The sequence below is a fragment of the Hipposideros armiger genome, unplaced genomic scaffold (genome assembly GCF_001890085.2).
Source record: "Hipposideros armiger isolate ML-2016 unplaced genomic scaffold, ASM189008v1 scaffold_41, whole genome shotgun sequence".
Taxonomy (NCBI): domain Eukaryota; kingdom Metazoa; phylum Chordata; class Mammalia; order Chiroptera; family Hipposideridae; genus Hipposideros; species Hipposideros armiger.
The window spans coordinates 2303715-2324081 of NW_017731391.1; the positions used below are offsets into that span (position 1 = coordinate 2303715).

The 20367-nt window shown below is 41.8% G+C and overlaps 1 protein-coding gene across 1 annotated transcript in view; it reads left to right on the top strand.

Moving 5' to 3' along the window:
- The window catches only part of LRP11 (LDL receptor related protein 11), a 46966-nt gene that overhangs the window by 8077 nt on the left and 18522 nt on the right, over window positions 1–20367 (top strand). The gene's annotated exons all lie outside the window — the stretch shown is intronic.

The window sequence follows — 20367 nt, forward strand, 5'->3', positions numbered from 1 at the left end:
ATATATATATATATATATATATATATATATATTTAGCATCCATTGCTGTTTATAGCATATAGCTATATTTCAGTTTGTCTACTTAAAATGGTATTTTATAATAAACGTTAATAAAAGTAGCTGCTAACTATAATGTATTACTGCTGAATTATATGATGCTTTCCAAAATTATAAAGTAAGAAACCATTGTGTGGAAAGCAGTGAACCTTCCAGAACTAAAGGAGAGTCCTCTATAAATATCTATAAAAGGGCCTATTAGTAATGCAGTTGTCACATCTCTCCTTACCTGAGAGAAGCAGAATAAAGACTTCAGGCACTGGATCTTTGCTCAGAGGTGGAAGAAGGCAGAACAAGTTTCTTCTTAGGCTGGGGTTGCTTCTGTGGCTTATTAAAATCTGAGTTATGAGTCCTCATTGTTTTAAATGACTATAAAAACGGGACTCATCATGTTCTCAGCAGACATATGTGCCCTTTGGCAATATCAAGTGTGCTTATTCTTTGTAACATGCTCATTAAAAAAAAGTCATCTCCCTTTGGGGCTGGCAGCGGCATTCTCATTCAGAAAAGTCACAGCTCAAAGAGCTGCCAGCCCCTCACAGAAACCCCGTTTCTGGGCCTTGAGGGGATCACTGAATGAGATGACAGGGCTCGGAACAGGTAGATCTCTGAACATTCGAAAGGTAATGATAACTTGTTGAAGGATTTTTCTTAAACAGGAGAATGACCCAATCAAATTAGCATTCCAGAAGAGTCATCCTAGCTGCAGTGTATGAAGAGTGACTAACTACCCTTTGTTTCCTCCTGGGAAACTAATAGGATTGCAGCTAGCCGCAAACCTCAGACACTGGGAGGACTGGGGCCCTCAGAAGTTTGCTTAGGAGACAACTTCAGCTGCTGAGGAAACGAGGAAGTGCCTTTGCTACGTCATTCACAGTTACATTAATAAGGAGGAACAGGTTCAGGCCAGCATTTGGACCAGAGCTTTGGCATTGGAGGAGGGAGAAAATAGTGGATGATGAAAAGAATGTATGACAGCCTGTAGAGTTTGATTTTCCAGTTACATATTACTAAGTTTCTGTGAAATACATGTGCATTTGGGTAAGCTTATTAATAAGAAGCTTAAATCAGTGAAAATATTCACAACTCTGCTCTTAGAAATGCAGCTTCTTCCATCAGTCCTCACTAAAGCCGCTGTCAGTTAAGTATTAGTATTTACGTGAACATAACTAGCCTTAAATTATTTAGTAGGTTTCTAGCTCATAGGTAAATACATACTTGTTTTGCTATCTCAGAAACTCAGTGTGCCGGCTTCTGTTATAAAGATTAGTTTTTTTAGAACCTCTTCTGTTTTCCTAGATAAAAAGTTGGATTCCAGAAAATTTCTATGTGGGCTTTATTTTGTTTGGAACTATAAAGTTCCAAACAAAGTTAAGAACTTGCCTTCACTTTCCACTCCTTTTTCATATCAATTTGTATCACTCCCATTTTATCACTCCTATTTTAAGCACTTGAGGATAAGAAAAAAAAAATCTGTCGATATATCAGAGGTGGGTTTGGTTTTCTTTTTAAAGTTTTGTTTCAAGAATTTTTTGATAAATTCATTTAACAGAACTTTGAACATAAGTTGTTTATAAATTACGTGAAAATTTCACTGTAGAAAATAAAACTACTCCAGATTTACACATTGAGGGCCTAATTCACTGTCTTACACCCACAACTTTATCCTCGCTACTGCTCACAGTTGACATTCCACACTTCCTCTTCTGCATGTATTACAGCTAAATTCCATATTCATAATTTCTTGCTGTTTTATGTATTATGTAAAGAGAATACAATGAAAGTCAGTAAGAAAATAACTTTCACTGCAGTGCGGCCATGGCAGAATCGCACCCCGTGTCTGGCGGCCTTGCCAACCAGGCTGCCCTTGGTTGCTGTTCAGACCCGGACCCCAGCACTAAGGATTTTCTGTTGCAGCAGACCATGTTGAGAATTAAGGATCCTAAGAAGTCACTGGATTTTTATACTAGAATTCTTGGAATGACACTACTACAAAAATTCGATTTTCCCACTATGAAGTTTTCACTCTACTTCTTGGCTTATGAGGATAAAAATGACATCCCAAAAGAAAAAGATGAAAAAGTAGCATGGGTATTCTCCAGAAAAGCTACGCTTGAGCTGACACACAATTGGGGCACTGAAGATGTTGAGAGCCAGAGTTACCACAGTGGCAATTCAGACCCTCGAGGATATGGTCACATTGGAATTGCTGTTCATGATGTACACGGAGCTTGTAAAAGATTTGAAGAACTAGGAGTCAAATTTGTGAAGAAACCTGATGATGGTAAAACGAAAGGCCTGGCATTTATTCAAGATCCTGATGGCTACTGGATTGAAATTTTGAATCCTAACAAAATGACAACTATTATTTACTGGGTGTGTGGACACTGGATTAGGCTGTCTCATACTTTTATCTCATTTAATCTTCCCAACTATCCTGTGAGAAAAAAAGCACACTAGACATGTAAAATAACTTTCAGAAATTGAAGGCAGTATAAATAGGTTCAACTACGCAAGATTTCATCATCATTTTTAGTATTTAGGTTGGATCTCAAAAATTAGTACCTCACTGTACCTCCTCCACTAGTCTCCTGTTGTAAAAACCTTCAGTAAGTTTGAGCATTATTCTCTCAGCTTTCGGGCCTGAGTACCTCAGTAAGGCAAGAAGCACTGGAGGAAGTGTGCAGCACACAGCTGCTCAGGGATGCCCAGTTGGTCTTTTGTGAGTGGTGCTTTTACTACAGAGAGCCCCTACCCCAAGGTCCTCTAGATGCCAGTAATCATTTAGGATGAATAACCATCAGTGATAATGTAACTTATTTATCNGTAAACTTTATGCAACTTTTCACAAGCTTGATGCACCTTCTTCCCTTTATGGAAGTAAAACAGTAAAATATGGCAAAAATGCACAGTTTGGTCTTCCATCTTCAACTTGTAAAATCTCCAAAACTCTACCAAATTGCTCAATATTTTTTCTAGAATGAAGTGAGAACTGTCAGCTGTCAAATGACATAGCAATAATGTAGATGCGAATGACTGTAGTACTTCCAAAAATGAATTAGTGCCATCTGTTGCAAATACGCATCATGACTTTTCGACAACCCAATATTATAAACCAGGCTTGGCACGAGAAAGTAACTTGCCTGAGGGCCTTACAGCACAGGCGGTGTGGAGCTGTGTCAGATGGAGCAGGTCACGTGATCTCCAGCAGCACTAGGCAACCCAAAAGCAGAGAAGCAGACTGACCAGGTGGCTGTTGGAGGTGGTAGGAAAATGCAGGGATGAGTGGAGAATGCTGGAGAGAGGTGTGTTGACATGACTGAATCTGCCTGCAGTAGTGTGCAAAGAGCAGTGTAGGGGACACCTGGGTGTGAGAGCCAGCTCCTCCATATGGGGGTGGGGGGATGGGGGGGGTGTCCCCGCTAATCCCTTGGGACTTGAGTGCTTGCCTTGCCTTCCAGCCCAGGCTGTTGTACTGATCAAGGAAAGGCATGCTTTGTGAATTATAAAGGTGGCACACATATAACATGTTGTTGGACCCTAATTGGGTCATGCAGCTGGTTGGAGGGAGGGGTTGGGGACTGGGAGCCCTGATAAAAGTGAAGAGCAGGGGTGACCAGTTAGCCAATTGGTTAGAGCATGGTGCTAATAACACCAAGGTTGCCAGTTCATTCCCACATGGGCCACTGTGAGCTGAGCCAAAAAAAAACATTTAGAGCAGCAGGCGGGAGGGTGTGGAGAGGTTGGAACTGGAGCTAGAGAATATAATCTCAAAGGGCTCACGGACCAGAACCTTTCAGTTGTTTCCCCTAGATATTCAGCTTGAAAAGCAGGGTCTCTCGGAAGACCCTATGCAGTTTTGGCAATCAGGCCCCCTTTTGTGTCAGGGAAAATCAAAGCTGTTAAGCAGTGCTCTGCTCTCCCCCCTGCACACCCACACACTGCCACCCCCAGCCTCCCTCTTCTCCTCCAAGTGAAAAGGAAAGAGCTTGTCTTCCTTGTTCAAGGCTAATCCCTCCAACAGGCGCCTGACTAGTCTCCTCCAAGGACCTTCCTTTCTCACATTTTCAACCTCTGCCTTTTGTTTTGTAAATAAACATCACAAAAGAATGGCAAGTGATTATATTTAATAAATAATATTGAGATAACTGTTTGAGAATGTTGGGAAAAATACACTTAGACCTGCAACTCTGGGCACACACCAATAAATTTCAGATGGGTTAAAGAATTAAATATTTTTTTAAAAAATTAAGCCATAGGTTACTCCAAACATAAGAAGACTTGAAGAAAATAAATTTACTATTACATATCTGGAGGGAAGATAACTTTCTAATCAAAGAGATAACAAAGAGAAAGGATGGATTACACACATGTTTTTCAAAACCTCTTTATGTCAAGAAATAAAAGGAATTGCAAACAAGAGTCTGGGAAAATATGAGGTAAGAGAATTAATATATTAATAGAGCTTATGCGAATCAGTAAGAAAAACAAAAATAAATAGGCAAAAGATATGAACTAAGTTTCCAGAAGGGGATGTATAGTTGATAAACAGAAAAATGTTCAACCTTAGAAGTAATCAAAGAAATGCAAATGGTGCCAGCTTATGCTTACTAAATTGGCAAAAATAAGCTTGCTCTTTATTCTTCTACTGCCATGCATGTGGAGAAGTTAGTATTATCTCATATGGTCACCAAAAGTGTACATTGGTAGCACTCTTTTGGAAATCAGGAAATATGTAGCAGATGCTATTAAAGTATTCATTCTTCTGGAATATTTTTTTTTTTAGGAAAATGATCCATGCTAAAGAAAACATATGATCACAAAAGGCATTACTTATAACGGTATAAAAATTGGTAAATTAAATGTCCAATAATACAGGTTAGGAAATCAAAATGGCAATTGTGAAGTTTCTGTAGTAACGTAGGCAATTCTGGGATATGTGCTAGGTCTAATACCAACAAATAGAACATAATAAATTAGTAGAGTAAATTCAGGATGTAAATTTATATTTACTATAACTGGAATATACAGTGGGGGGGGGTGTCAAAGAATAGGGGGAAGGACAGAGCCTTTTAGTTAGAAAGACCTGGGCTGACACCTGAACTGACAAAGTTATCACTTGTGTCATCTTATGCCACTAAGTTAACCTCTCTGAGCCCGTTTCCTAATAAGTATGATGACAATGATAATATAGTACCTACCTCAGAGACTTGTGAAAGCTGACGGAAGTTATGCCTCAAAAGTACTTAGCATGGTTCCTAGTATAAAGAAATCATCCAGTAAATGACAGCTATTGTCATCAGTTCATATGGAGGAAGACTAGAACAGTACACATCAAACATCATATTGAGGTTGCAGATCATTTTTTTCCCCAATTTTTAAAAACCGCCACCAAAAACCAACCAAACAAACCACATTGGTTTTTGACTTGTAAATATCTTGGCCTTTTCCTTTAGTCTGGCCCTACTTTCATACCCTGTCTTCAGGAGGCCCGGCTAATTTCCCAGCCTCAGCCATATCGTTTGTGTTCACACAGTACCGATCCGGATTCCAGAACCTCTTCCATTTCATTAAGGCTCTGTTCTTAGCAGTGTGTTGTAAATCAGACTAGTGAACAATATTATTCTCTGTTTAAAGTGCTACCTTGATGTGTTCCACCAAAATTAGTATGAGTCTTAACCTCTGTAAGTCTTACCAAGTTTGTTTAGTTTACAGAAGAAATCAATGTTACCATAGTACTTAACATTGGCTTATAACATTTTTATGATGAGAACTCAAAATTATATATATCTTGTTCTTTATCAGCAATATATTTTTAAGTATAGCATACTCCTTCCTCTTCTTGTTATCATTTGTTTATTTTAAGGCCTGTTTCTGGGTAGATAAGCTCTGGCTTATTTTAAAATACATTATACAGTGTAATTTGCTGGACTTGTATTTCAAATACAACAGTGATCAATTTAGAGAATATGAGGATTTCACTGTTGATACATCAGATCTTAAAGCTCACCTAAAGAAAAGTAAATGGGTAAAAGTGATTTTTTTTTTCTTCCAGGAGGGCAAGATTAATTAGTTATGTAATATGTGGGATATTTCAATGCTTATGTGATTTTTCCATCTGAAATCTTTGAGATTAAATCTTTGAGGGTATATATATANCTGGGGTGGCAGTGGGGAGGAGAGGGAGAGAAGGCACCGCGGTCAATTCTTCCGAAGCAACCCGCTCCCTCCCAGCCCCCCAACCCCAGATTTCAGTCTCAAGCCGGCTTCTGGGGGAACTGGGAGCCAGAGTCTCGTCTCGGGTCCCCAGGCCTCAGAAAGCCGTCATTCCCACAGGGTAATATACCAGGATAACCGCATGACCCTACTCTGCTCACTCGACTTTCACACACAAACCCACCATCACCTCACTGCTCTCCGTCCTTGAACTTTCCAGCAGGGCTGTACCAGATCACCAAACGTGCACACCCCCCCACACACCGCCTACCCCCCACCTCCCCAACACCCCGCCCGCATTGACTTCCCCTCATGAATCACTGCTCCCTCTCCTGGTTCATATTGGGTTTATCACACAATTCTTTGAAAACCCAGGTGCCTCCAAGACCTTCCCATCTCTGAAGTGACTAATCACTTCCTCCGCCTAGTGGCACCTTATCCCCTTGCCTGAGGACTCACCCCAGCAAAAGGCTCTGCTCCTGGCCCAGGAAACTGAGAGTAGAAGGGACAGGAAGCAGTATCATAAAGAATGACCCTGGGAATAATGGTAAGGAAGGGCACTCTCACTCTACCCTTGGGCCCAAACCCACCTTTTCTACCTACTGAGGAGGCAGCAGCATGTAATGGTCATTCATTGCACAGTAGTAGCAAAGGGAGGATAGTGAATGTTGTGATCTTTGCAGACCACTTAGTGCTTGTCTCTGTGTACCACACACCTCCACCTTCTAGTGCAAAAGTGACAAAGACAACTTGCAAATGAATGGGGCCCCGAATTGGCCACTGTCCTAGTTTGCTAACTCCAGCTATGGGAGCCCGAGTCCCTAGGAAATCATCTCCCAGGGAGCCTCCTCTGTGTGTTGAAGAACCAGAAATGTGCCCTGTCCTGCCTGTGGCTTCTGGGTGGAGTGAATATGAGAGGATGTGGGTCCCACAGGTGTGGGCCACTGCTCCCCTCCTTTCTGTAGACTGGATTCCTTGGCCCACGGGGGCCTTTGAGACACTGCACGAAGCCATAGGTGTGACCTGAGGGTCATGCTGGTGCANAGATTACTTTTTAAATTTTTTATTTCTTTTCTTAGTTCAAGATCCAGGTAGAAAATGTGAAAACTACAAAGGAGTATAAAGAGGAAAGTAACAATAGAACGAACTCATGCTTCACGTGGTCCAGAAAGCAACCATCTTACCTACAGTTAAGCCAGCTTGAGATAGTTGAGTGACTAAGTGATGGGAGGGTGGCATGAGAAGTCCTGATCAGGTGCTCCACACTGGTCGTCATCAGGCTTATCTGGGACAAGCTGGAATTGCTACAGATGGAACCGAGCCACTTGCCAGCAGCTGCTGACACACAGAGTCTTGAGTGGTGAGGCAAGTGGCTTTCTATTACTCCTGTCAGCACTCGTCCTAGTTAGGAGTATTTCCTGGCCTAGGCAAGGAAACTTCAACCACACCACTGCAGTTAGAGAAAGTAGGGAAAACCCGATCAGTCTGCTAGGGCTGCCACAACTAAGTACTACAGACTGTGTGGCTTAAAGAACAGAACCGTATTTTCTCACAGTTCTGGAGGGCGGAGGTCCAAGATCAAGATTCCAACAATGTTGATTTTTTCTGATGCCTCTCTCCTTGGTTGGTCGTGGGCTGTCGTTTCCTTCCGGTGACTTCATATGGTCTTCCCTCTGGGGGAGCACTGACTTCCATTCTGTTGGAACAAAAACAAAAACAATAATCACCGAGTCCCTCAAGACTGCTTGAAATACACTGATTTACCCAGTGATTGTATAGTCTTATAATTGGGCTGGACCCTTGGTCAGCATCTTACCCAGCCTCCCACCCATATAAGAGCCCCTTCTATCCCATACCTTTCAGGAGCCTTCCACTCTCTGCCTAGATACGTTTAGAGGTGAAAGCTCACTATTTCACATGTCCTGTGACATCTTTAATCAGCTGTAATTAGTAGGCAAACAGGATATGCCTCCCTGTTACGTCTATGCATTGGTGACCGGTCTTCTCTTTGGAAAGGCACTGAACACGTCTTCTTTTTTTCTTTTTTTTTTTTTAAAGATTTTATTGGGGTATTGGGGGAGGGGAACAGCGCTGGGAAATCGGGGAAGGGGAACAGACAAGTTACTGTCCTTTTGTTCTTCAGTCTAGTGAACACGTCTTTTTTTATTCTGTGTAACAGTCCCTTAAGTCTTGGAAAAAATAAACGTCACCACTTGGAACGCTCTTCTCAGAACTCAGCACTCCTGCTTCTTTCAGATGTTCTTCACATGAATTGATTTTCAGACCATCCACCATCCAGCCTCTTCTGGATTTTCTCAGATTCATTCATGCCCTTCTTAAAATCTGATACCCCTAAGTGAGCCCCATATGTCAGCTGAAGATCTGTGTATCTCCCTGACACAGATATCACCTCCTGTGGTCCAGGCGATATCTCTACCTCTATTGATGCAGCTTAATTTACATAAACTATTTAAGTAGCTGTGTCACATAGTAGAGTCATGTTGAGTTTTCCGTTAGCAGGATTACCTAGAACCTGCTTCATTCATCTTTCTGCGTGAACTGCCATCCCGATGGCCTCCCATCCTGTCTGTGTAGTTGCTTTATGGAACCGGAGTTGTAGGACCTTATAGCTATCCTTTTTACATCTTAGCTTTTGAGTTTTCATCTACAACAGAAGTACTTTTCAACTTTGAATGTCATCCATCATATTTATTATCCTTCCATGCATTATGTCAGCTGCAAACGTAATAGATCTTTGTCGAAATCTTTGAGAGCTGAGGTTGATCAGGAAAGGTGCATGGACAAGCCCTTGATCACACCACAAGAGAGCTGCCCTGAGATGGACACTGACTATTAATTGGTACTTCTGGAATATATTTGCCTCTGTTATCATCTAGCTTGTCATATATGCTACTGAAAGCTTTATTCTGTAAACGATGGATTGCATATATGCATGTTAAATAAAAATAATGCTGATGATTCAGTATTTAATTTATTGAAGATATTTATGAAGGAATAACAAAATTAGACATTTCTTATAGGCTTTTAGGGCTGACTGCTATGCCATCAAGAGGAAAACCTGGACCAGTTCCCAACCAAGTGTATAATGGCCATGGCAGACAGACCTAAAGTTATAAAACCATCATCTGAGTGACAAAGTCTGTGATAGGAGAGACAGTTGCTGCCAAATTGTAACTGCCTTTTAATGGTGTTCATTCACAAATGCTCCCCAAAGTACTCTCATCCTCCTGTGACTTTATCATAATACAGACATCGTTGATTGAGCATCCACTCAGCGCCAGGCAATGTGGATATATCTGTGATCCTCAGAGCAACCTCACCACTAGGTGTGTCCCCATTCTGTGGATTTAAATTGTCATAAAAAGCTGTGAAAGACTGAAATGGCAAGAGATTACTGAGCATCTTTCAGTGGAATGCTGGGGGGTATAGAACAAATTTTTTAAGGTTAGCATTTATATAAATTTTAGACAGCAGATAGTATAGTGCAAATGCTTCTTGTCCATAGAAATGCAAATAATATTTTCTATCTAGAGATGCCATTGATTTCTTCCCTGTAGAAAAGTGGATTTCAAACATGACATTTTAGCACTAGTAGGTATTAATCTATTGATACACTCATTTCATGACCTAATAGATACTAATAACAAACTTGTTGTGGTTTTGCATCGACTAGCAGCTTCATTTCAGCATTCATGACTGCTTATATCTGCCTGTTCTTCAGATTCCCCTTTGAATCAGTGAAGCACCTTATTATTTCTCTCTTCAGTTAACGAGTTAAATAAAATCATTGACACATGTTCATATTATATTTGTATGAGATCATGATTTTAACATTTTGAGAGTTTTCCCTTAACAGTAATGAGCAACCTTCAGGGACCATCCCCCTGGCCCCTTTTACGGGGTCAGCCTGATTTAATACCCCAAAATTTCTAACAGGAAAATTAGGACTCTCAAATCAAATCACTGTTTTTCTGAGAATGGGCTCCAGATGACTGAAATGTTAATACACTCCGCCTTTGAGATGCAAAATGGGGCAAACTGGAAGGTTGCTGGGAATGGAGGAAGGGCAGTTAGAGTCTAACATAGCACAGCAATTGAGTTAAAAACCCAGTGTTGGATGCCCTTGGTCTTAAGCCCGCTGACTGTCCCCACCACTCAGGAGCTCTCACTGGTCAGACTGTCCCCTGAGCACCTACCCCAGCCCCTGCTGGCTCCCTCCTCTCTCGTCTCCCCTGTTCTCCACCATGAGCACAGACTCCTCACCCCCTCTCTCATCTGTGGTAGGATACTCAGCCCTCCCTTTGTCTTGCAACACTTTTAAGACCAGGTTCTAAGGCCTGTATTTTCACGTCCAGAGGACCCGTTCAGGTATTCAAAAAAACAACAACAAAAAATTCAATATGGTTCTCCCCCTAAGAGGAGCTATGTTGCCAGCTTAATTAAGATAAAATTAATAGTTAACCTTTTTTAGCACTGTGTGTGTCTGCTACTATGCTAAGCACTTTACACTGACTAAATATACGGGACAGCTCGTGTTTGGCTTCTTCATTTATGAAGAAAGAATAGGAGAGACGATTGGTCAGAATGAAGAAGCTATCCAGTAGATTTTAAAGTTATACATTTCCTGCCCTTGAAAAGGATAGTCTACATCCACTTACCTGAATATTAATCTATAATACATTCTTAAGTGCAAGAAGATACATTTTTCAGGCAGCCCTTTAGATGATTCTGAGTTTCATGATTATTCAACATAATACATTTAAATCTGAAGTCAGAATGTAAAATATGACATTTAGGAACATGATATAAATAAAGTATGAGGATGTTCAGGGAGATTTGGGATTCATAAATCTGTGGATTGATTTATATTCATCAGAGGTAGAAAAATTTCTAACTAAGTAACTTCAGAAGATCACGTGTAATCGAAGCTTATGAAAGGATAGATTCTGTTTACACCAATAACTTCATTATTAAATTCAAACCAATTGCACACTGGCTTGCCTGCTGCTACATAATAAAATTTTTTAAATAGATAGGTATAATATCATCTAAATTGGGACATGTTTGAGAGTAAAAGGATGTGGTTTTAATAATTACACCAGGACCACAGAGATAAACTGAGATGTCTTGAGCAAACAGGAACATGGATTCTTCTTGACAAAATCCAAGTTTCATGAGACTGGACGGTCTATATGAGATTTCCCCGTCTATCTCATTTTTAGGCCACCCTCAACAGATAAAAATAGTATTTTAAAACTGAGCTTTAGGAGTGGCCGATTAGCTCAGTTGGTTAGAGGGCAGGCTCATAACACCAAGGTTGCTGGTTCGATCCCCACATGGGCCAGTAAGCTGCGCCCTCCACAACTAGATTGAAACAACTACTTGACTTGACTTGGAGCTGATGGGTCCTGGAAAAAAACACTGTTCCCCAATAAAATTTAAAAAACAAAACAGAAAAAAAAAATGCTGAACCTTAGAGAAAGGTTTCGGGAAACGAACATACATAGAAACAAGAGTATGGACTTTTTTTTTTTTTTTTGGTCACAGGGCAAGAGAGCACAAAATAACTGGTGAATTTCAAAGTACATCCTGTCTCCTTGTACAAGAGATATTTTGTCATTTACTTCTCATTCAGATTCCCTGCGATATAATTTGGATTAATACCGAAAATGCCCACAAAAGGAAAGAATCATCTGTTAAGGAGACGATCTTAAATTGCATTGAAAGAATTTATAAAAATTTAGTGAGCAAGATTTTCAAGGCAGCCTGGGTTGTTTAACCAACACAGAAGGTTCCAAAGAACCTACAGTGATCTTGAAAGATTAAAGGCTAACTGCATCTGTTGTCTTCTATTTTCTACCTATCTTCATTGATAACAGGCCAAATATATATATATATATAAAATTTATAACATCACAACAGAATTTATAAGGATTTCTTCAGAATTATTTTCGGTGAGGCAAGGCGTGACGAACTGAAAATGGGTTTAAATTGCCCGTGGATGCCACCAGGGGTTTTACTTCCCTTCTTCCTCTGTCCTCCCTCCTTTCTTCCCTTCCTTCTGTTCCTTTCTTCCTTCTTTCCATGCCTTCTTTCTGTCTTCTCTTCTTGATATTTTCCCCTTTCTCTCCTAAAGCCTATAACTGTACCTTGTACTTACTATGATTCTAATAATACTTGCTAATTGATTCTTTTCTTTCTTTTTTGAAAAAAAAATGTCATTGAGTAGTTGGCTAACTTTTCAGAAAGTGCCCCTCTAGCCCTCAAATTTGTATCATCTTTTTAGCAAGATGGACAAAGCAACATTATCCAGCACTTCTGGCCTCCTAGTGACGTGAGGGAGTGCTGTCACGTGTTGTCTGAAGATTGCTTTGCACCTCATCAAGGGAGATCCTAGGCAATTCTAACCTATTATTATTTCTTGGCTGTTGGACAATTTCTAGTCTTCATAAAAACAAAATATGAATCATTTCAATACAAGTTATCCCAGATACTCCCTCTAGGCCATGGGGTGGGGGTGGGGGTGGGGGAGACAAAAAAAAGGAGACTTTCTGGATTTAAAAAAGAAAGAAAAATAATAACTAACTGAGAACGCTTCCTATCACACTTCATCTATTTCTTTCCTTCCTTCAGTGAGTCAGATGAACAGGGAATAAAAGAGATCAAACATTTTTTAAAAAAAGAGATCAAACAAATAAGAAGAAGAGGGATAGTATAGTACTTTTAACACAGCATCTACTTTACTTTGGTTTTTGAATCCTATTCCACCTCTTCCTGTTTGTGTGACTTTGACAGATGACTTGAACCATTTGCAAGATGAGAATAACAAGAGTCCTCCTCTCGGAGGTGTTTTCCTGGGGTTAAGAGAGGTAATGCAAGTAAGACCCCTGGAACAATGGGCAGCACAAAATAAACATTCAAAAATTATGATGCTGTTCAGTTCGTTATGAGATCATTTTTTCTTATATGATGTTCCCTCAGTTCCGATAGTCTTGTCTTACTCCCAAGCAGGCTGTATTGCGGCCTGGATGACGTTCTTTAAGAGATTCTTCCAAGGAGCCCCAATATTCTATGTGCTCACCAGTGCCCAGAAGGCTTTTGACAGGGAACAAAACCTCTCCCTCCTCAAATGCCTAAGGAGGAAACTCTTTACACCGCAGTCTGAGTCCAAAAAGAACTTTTTAAAAAGTACAATTGTTGGTACTGAGAAAGCCAGAGAGTCTAGGTGTTTTCTAGGAGTGAGAGTAAAGGCAGAAGGAGAGAGGGAGAAGGCCAAAAAGAAAAGAAAAGAAAAAGCCACATCCCATGGTTCTGACACAAATGTGAGCCCGCCCAAAATTTCACCAGCATCCCTGCACCTGAGTGATTTCATTTGCCCAATGCTTTGAATCAAGGACAGGAAAGGAATGGCAGCTGGCGGGGCATTGCAGGGACAAAGATGATTCCTAGGGCTGCAAATTCCTTAAGTTGCACCTGGGGATAAGGTGGTGCACGGGAATGAGTATTCTAACATTGTTTTGAGGACTTCTTTTTAAAGTACCTCTCTTCAAGAATGAAGGGTCACATCAGGAAAAAAATTTGAGCGAATCCTAGGATTTATTGTTCTAATTAAGCAGGAAGACGTGACAATGTGCAGGATTGGGTAATAATTCAGACCCGGTGTGTTTCAATGTTAACTAGGAGCCTAAATGTATGCTAGGCTTACTTAATTAAGTGTGGGTTCGTTTTACACCATAGCTCAAGGCCTTGAATATTTAATTGCATTTTTTTCTTTAAGAAAATTACTTATAAGGAAATGTAGAAAAATAATCTCTCTGGGGGAAAAATGGACATACCTCATGAAATATAAATCTGGGTAAATTGAGATAGGAAAGGTCTATCCCAGCAGGTGAGTAAGTCCTTTTTCTGTTCAAAAACAAACACTCAACTTCCCAGGCAATAAATTTACAGCACAAGAGGCTTCCGGTATCACGGTTGCCTGCAAGGCAGCCTAGGACTCCAGGCCATTTTGGATTTCAACCTGGCTTCCTGTCACTCTCCCTTCTAAGGTCCTGGCACGCCTACTGTGAGGGCAAGGAACTTGTTTCTTTTTGTGAAGAAATATCTTGCTTTTCCAGACCATAGCAGCTGGCTAGTTTGTGTATAAGCTGTGCTTTATTCCAAGAAGTGATTCTTGGAATAAGGACCTGGAAGGCCTTCCCTGCTGATCAAGAGACAGGATCCTACAATGACCACGAGCCTGGAATTCAGAATCAGACGGCCTGGGTTCAAACGTAGTTTTCTCCATTTCTTGAGCAGGTTGAACCTGGGAAAATTGCTTCATTCTTTAAGCCTCAGCATCCTCAATTGTAAAGAGGATAATAATACCTGATAGGATTGCAGTGGGTGTTAAAATAGGAAAATGCAAATCAAGCTCATAGCATAATGCAAAGCATAAAAGGAGAGGTAACTATCATGGTTAATTCTAAACATCTTGGGGTGTAAAATATCAGTGGCATCTCTTTGACCAACAGTTTAACTGAACTATGATCAGAATAGATTTACTCACTTGTATATAAACAAGGGGCAGGGAAGTCAGGGACTATGACAAATGTAGGAGGAATTCGCCCTCGAGTAGCTTGGCCCTGGTTGAGGAAATTCGACATGTACCAAACAATAATAATAGGAAGTAGAAAGTGACATAAGAGAATGTGTAGATAAAGTGCTGTTGGAATTCAGAGGAGGGAGAGATTACAATCTGGCTGAGGGATGTGTCTGGAGGAAATTTTGCAGAGGAGGGCCCTGTGGTATATGTCTCTGTAATCTTAACATTTTGATAGTAGGGCCCATAAAATTATATTGACTTGAAAACTTCAGGTTAAAAAAGATCTGCACACTATAGTGCAAAAATTTGGGGCATGTCTGATGAGAGCATTCCAGTTCAACGTGTGTTTTCTGACTACGATAACTAGGGCCATGGAATCGGCATCCATATAAAATGAGAATCAGAGGATAGCTGACCATTTGCCCAGTGGTCTTTGCAGTAACACACTTTTACAAACTTCCCGAGTTTGGAAAGAAGGGAAAGGCAGTAGGAGAAAAAACAGGAGGGCAGCAGTGCTGACCTTTGGTCTGCAGAAACTCTGCGCTATGGCCAGGTGTCAAGGAAACTGGCTCACGCTCTCAGGGAATGCTGTCCTGCTCTTGGTGGGAGCAATGAGAACTTCTGTCTTATTCTCTTCCTCTGCTCCTCTTCCCTCTCTCCTTCTTCTTTCGTATTATTCGCCATTCGAGTCACTCTTTTGCCCATTCGTTCTTCAAACATTTGAGTTTCTCGTCTCAGAACGTAGGTATTGCTGGTGGTGAGACGATGAATAGAGCAAGATTCCTTGTTCTAATCACCCTAGTGAGAGAGTTCGGGGATGTCCAGGAGAAGCTTTAACCCACAACATAGGGAGTGGGGTCTGTATATGAAATGCCTGAAAGGTTGGCTTTTTCCTATATTTCTTGGCCTTCTATTTCTATGTGTGTTTCTACACACTGTTGGGAGCTAAGTTTGCCCCACCCCTTTGATTTTACATGCAGTTTCTTCATGCCTCTGGCTCTTCCTAAGTAAGCAGCTTTGCTTATCTCTCAAAGCATTTTTAAATTTCAGTATGAAAAATGATTCTCGCCTGGCCGGGTTGAGTTAGAGGCATGAACAGAAAATGAGGGCAGAGTCGGGGAAAACTGGTTGTAAACATATTCTGAAACAACAAAACAAGTGAACCTGGGTTCTATCCTCTACTTCTAGAGGCTTCTTCTAATCATGGCTAATTTTATAGGTGGGCTACTATTTATATGGTGTGTGTGTTTTAAGAGGATTTAAAGTAGTGGTTCTCAACCTGTGGGGCGCGACCCCTTTGGGGGTCGAACGACCCTTTCACAGGGGTCGCCGGGTACTCGTATGTGGGCGTATCTGCATGTGGGCCTGGAGACGATAGAGGAGTGGTGTCTCGGTTCCTAAGACCATTGAAAATATGTGTTTTCCGATGGTCTTAGGCAACCCTTGTGAAAGGTTGAGAACTGCTGATTTAACGAGTAAGAGAAAGGCCCCAGTCCAAAAATACTTCTCCCTTTGATTCCTAAAATCTCAAGAGAAGCAATTTAATTCTGTTTTAATTACTACCTGCCTTGGTCCTATTCTTTTGAAAATGATCCTCTTCTAAGCAGGATTATAAAAGAAATTCCAAATTCTTGAAGAAACTCTTAAAATTGCTTTCTTCCAGAGTTGAGAAAGATGGGCCCGTCAGAGTTCTATTCTTTGTAAAGACGTTCTAATTCCCTTCATTTGAGCATGTATAACAGGAAAAGGCAGGCTGAGGGGTTCATTTTGCTTCTCTTTGTGGAACTCGAAGTCATATCTGTGATGAAAAGTAAATAGGAAAAGTAACCCTTAATTGAAGAACAGGGCCTAAGCGTGTGTTGTGCTGCCTCTAGATAATTGTGGAACCAGTTTATTTCCTGGCCTCTGGTTATCAGGATAATGGCCTCATTTGTCTCCTTCGCAATATGTGTGGGTAGAAGGCATTGGATTATAACAATGGTTATTATGTACTTTAAACCACTAATAAAGATCTTGGCCAGCTTTGTAAATTGGATTAGCCTACAAGGAGGCGAAAAGCTAGTATACTTTTGTATTTGTGGTTTCAGTGGCTTCTCCTCCTGTATATTTTATACCACATCACTACTTTGTAACTGACTTACACCCAATTGTCTTATGCATTTTAGAAGCAACTGTTGGGGTGGAGGGAATTGTTAGGTATTATGTATTTTGTAACTAAGTATATATAATGATAGTGTGTGTATACATGTGTAGGTGTGTGTGTGTTAACTCAGTGTATATAAAATCCTTGCCACTAGATTACTATCTAGGAAGATAGAGTCGAGTTAGAACAACAGGCTGACTCATATAGGTTGGTTTGCAAGAAGCTCTGTTACTTCTGAACCATTAAGGCTCTGTTACTGCTGAACAAGAGATCTTGGGCAGAGATTAGAAGCTCCTTGTTTTATTTTTATTAAATGTATTTCCAAGTTACAAATCGGTTATGTTTTATGTACTTGTGTGTGGGGGGTGTGTGTGTGTGAGAGTGTGTGTGTGTATTCTGACTCCTGACACTTCAGAAATGTTTATAAAATACTTTAAAATCCTTTCTAGTGTCATATAAAGGTGAGGAGATGACTGGGAGGATCTGGGTGCTTAAAGGGAAAACGTCCGTCTTACAGTTTTATATATTCTAAATAGCTGATTTTGAGGAGAGGCAGGCTTTGCCCCTAAATCAATGATAAGAGCCAGGGAAGGGATAGTTAATGCGAACAGATCTAAGTTTGAGTGCACCCGGCATGTCGAAGGCGATACCATGGCTGGGTCCGGACCTGGTGTTTTCCGCATTGGAGGGGAGTGGAGAGGAAGGCAGAGGGAGGCCGCAAGCCCAGGGACGGCGGATGCTCCGTCCTTCCAGCCCCAGGGTTGGAAAGAAGCTTTGAAAGTGGCGTGTAAGTGTTACAGCAGAGGCCCAGTGACTCACTCTGTTGGCAGAGAGCCGGGGCACAGCCTGAAGGAGGCCAGTGTCCGTGTGGATGGCTCGCCCAGCTGACCTCCTAGTTCCCCTAGTCTCTTCAAGTCGTCACTAACTTTATCTCCACCTCACTCTGATGGCCACACACAGTGTCCCTCTGTCGCACCAACCTCACAAACCCCAACTCTTCTCTTATACCCGGGCAGCAAATCCCACAGCTGCTGGCCTTTGGTGGCTCAGGTCTCCTTGTCTGCACTCAGGCAGACGAGTGTGGACAGAGGGAGCTCAAGGCTGCAGGGCTCACGTTAGCACATTCCAGGGGAGTTATCGTCACTACCAGGCTCCCTGTGTTTCTGCGTGAGTCCCAAGAAGCAGTACATAGTTGTGTAACCTATTGGGTTACTGCCACCCAGCAAGGCCTGCCTGGTTCTGAGCCAGAGTTGGGGAGAGAGAGCTGTCCTGCCACCCGGACTTAGGCAGATCCGTGCTCTACAACCTGCCCCTTGCACTGTCATTGTCCCCCCTTGGGTCAGCCTGGCACCTTGGTGGCCAGAGGCAGAGGTCATAACTGACCTTTCCCCTGCAACCATGTGGACAGTGGTGAGAGGGAGTTTCCAGGAGGCAGGGGTTCCAGGCCCCAGTCCCGCTGCTGCTCGGGCCTCCTGGCCACTCTAGTGACTCAGGAGAGACAGCATGTGCTCCGACTGGGGTGGTTCCAGTGGATGTAATGAGAGGCGCTCAGATTCTGGGTGGGGTTTTTTTTTCTTTCTTTCTTTCTTTTTATTAGCTTCAGGTGTATAAAACAGTGCAATAGTTATATTTTTTACCCCTCACAAAGTGACAACCCCCTCCCCCAACCCACTGCCCCACCCCCCACCCCATATCATACATATCAATTAAAATTCCATTGACTCCACTCCCCACACTCTACTCCATGTCCCGAGACTATATGTATATATAATTATAGTTGACATACAATGTTATTCACTGACAGCTTCGGGTGTACAGTGCAGTGATCAAGCCTCTACACCATCCATGAAGTGGCCTCGCTAACAAGACATGTGACTGGGTGTGTTTTTAAAGTAGAGCCAACAGTTTTTCCTGATGGTTGGGATGTGGACTGTGAAAGAAAAGAGAGGTTAACTAGGGCCCTGAGGTCCCAAACCCCAGTTCTTGTCCTGTTTTAAATCTCATTCATCCGCATCTCTGATCTTTTCTGACTGTTCTCAGACTGACTTCTACTTTCAGCTCAGTCTGTCCTGAATTCTGAGGACCACGTGCCTGCTCCACACTCTTTTAAAATTGTCTTCTTGTCCTCACCTTTGTCTCTGCTGGCCCCTCAGGTAGTATTTTAGTTCTCACATAAGTGACCGCGGTTTGATATCCTCTCTGTGTAGTTGGGCCTGAAGATAATATAACAGTGTGACGGTGAACACTGCTTAGCATCTCTTTGAAATAAACAACAAGGGACAGGTGGCCTTCTGGGCAGCTCTCTAGCTTCAAGCTTTTGCAATGCAAGTGCTGGTACAGCTTGAAGACTGGTTTACAACTGGAGGTCTCAATTCTGTCACAGCCTCAGTGAATGACAGTCACTTTACCGGGGTTTCACTTCGCTGTCTATGAAAACAGGGTGATGTCTTCATGTTGCGATGAGAATCAACCAGTGGAGATAGTGGATACATGTCAGCATTTACCATATTTAGCTACTTTTATATTTGAAAAACAAAACTTAATTTTGTAAGTTATACTTAAGCCCTATATTAAGCTCTTTGTACATGGTTATCTCGTTTGATCCTCCTAAGGAAGGTGCTGGTATTGCTCCCATTTTACAGATGAAGAAGCTGAGGCTTTGATAGGTTACGTGGCTTGTACAGGGTCACACAGCTGGTCTGCAGTAGGGCTGGTGTTCAAACCCAGGTCTGCTAGACACCAGACTTCGTGCTCTAAACGACATCACCTGCGTGTCTTCCAGTGTGATCAGTGGGTCACCTGGGTGTGCTGGTTATGTGGATCCCCGGATCCCACTCTGCACACCCACTGACTCAGACTCTGAGGCCGGGCCTGGAAATCTGGACCTTACTCAACAGGAGCTCTGGGTGATTACTGAGTGGCCTGAAGTGTGACCCCCGCTGGATCTCATTAAATTGCTGCAAAATATGGAGCGTTCTGCTCGTGGGTCTACACAGTACTGACAAACCCTCTAAGCCAAGGTTATGTGCAGGAGTCTAAATTCTAGGATCGCTTAAATAAAAACAAGCAGTTAATAGTTATAGTAGGGCAACTCTCCGTACTTTCAAGTCAATTCATGCCTCAGTGTAATACAATGTGCAATGGCCAGAATTTTGTTTGTAGAGAATAATAGCCAGACTAGTTCATTTAAGCAGAAAAGCATCTTTTGAAAGCTAGGATCTTGAACAGTTCATATTATCATTGGGAGGGCTGAAAATACAGCTTTCGGATTGAACATCCAAACTGACTCCCAAAATCACACTGCAGACCTGGGGCTGTTGCTCTCTCCAGGATCAGGAAGCTGCCA